The sequence below is a fragment of the Micropterus dolomieu genome, linkage group LG09 (genome assembly GCF_021292245.1).
Source record: "Micropterus dolomieu isolate WLL.071019.BEF.003 ecotype Adirondacks linkage group LG09, ASM2129224v1, whole genome shotgun sequence".
NCBI lineage: Eukaryota > Metazoa > Chordata > Actinopteri > Centrarchiformes > Centrarchidae > Micropterus > Micropterus dolomieu.
Window position 1 is genome coordinate 2,789,108 of NC_060158.1, and position 1,475 is coordinate 2,790,582.

The following is a 1,475-nucleotide window of genomic DNA, read 5'->3' on the forward strand; positions in this document are numbered from 1 at the left end:
CGTGGCGTTCTCCGCGGGGGAACAACGCTCTGAAAGGAGAATTAAACAGGAGTGTTTCCCTGCAGGGATCAGCAGAGGTACACAAGCTATTATTAGAGTTTACATAGCAGCAGCAGGAGACGCCTGGAGAGGCTCCAAACTAAAACTGAAGAAGTCCAGAAAGCCTCAGCAGCATTTGGAACTTAAAGTGACCCCGAAAATAAAAAAGTTGAGAAGTTAGTGAAGGATGCACTTTTGGAGACCCTACAGAATGAGTTAGAGCTTCTCCAGTTCACTTGCAGGTCAGGCAGAGGCGGCGACGACAGAACTGGGGTGCTTTTAAACATCTTGCGGAGGCCAAGTCTCATGTCCGTCAACTTTTTATTGACTTCTCCTCAGATTTTAACCAAATCCGGCGCCACATTTTTACAGACCGGTTGAGGAGAACTCCCATCACTGATGCTGGCTGATGGACGGCTCTCAGATGCCCTTTTTTCCTGTACTGGATCCGCATTTAATGAGAAATGAATTCATTTTAATTCAGTTAAAAACTCCTGGACTTCAATAGCTCCTGTGTTTCAGCAGATTTTCAGCTCACATTAAAAACTTTCTGCACATTCAGAATCTGTCCCACAGATCTGGGTTCTCTGACAGGTCCAGAAAATAATTTAATGAGAATTCATTATATTTTTACTAGTTGCCTTGTACTCTGCTGTGCATTAGCCTGCGTTATTGCTCGGCTGATACAGTCTGACAGACAGAACTGGATGAGACGAGCAGGTGGAAATTATCGAAACTAACTGAAAACTCTTGTGATCAGGCAGAAACCACACTATAACTATAACAGTGTATCCTGGTATCACATCAGCTGGACTTCCTGCAGAGTTGGAAACTTTCTCTTGTGCCCCCCCTCTATGTCGCCTATGCCCTGGGCCGGACCTGCTTGCCCCTCTTTAATTTGTGTTATACACAAATGAATGCACATCATGATTCTGTTGTTGTGAACAGGGTCCAGTAGTGAACGATTTTATTGATTGGTGTAAATCATCCTTTTTAAACATTAATGTGCCAAAACAAGAGAGATGCAGATCGACTTTGGTAGAAACGCCACAGTCACCTCCCGACGCTACACATACAGTGGGGGAAATAAGTATTTGACCCCTTGCTGATTTTGCAGGTTTGCCCACTTACAAAGAATGCAACAATCTACAATTTTAATCATATGTACATTCTAACAGTGAAAGACAGAATCCCAAAGAAAATTCCAGAAAATCACGTCATATGAATTTATAAAAATTGATAACCATCTGATGAGGAAAAACAAGTATTAGACCCCCTGGACAAACAGCATGTTAATATTTTGTAGAAAAGCCATTATTGGCCAGCACAGATGTCAAACGGTTTTTATAGTTGGTGACAAGGTTTGTGCACATTTCGGCAGGGATGTTGGCCCACTCCTCCCTGCAGACAGCCTCCAAATCATTCAGGTTCCGAGG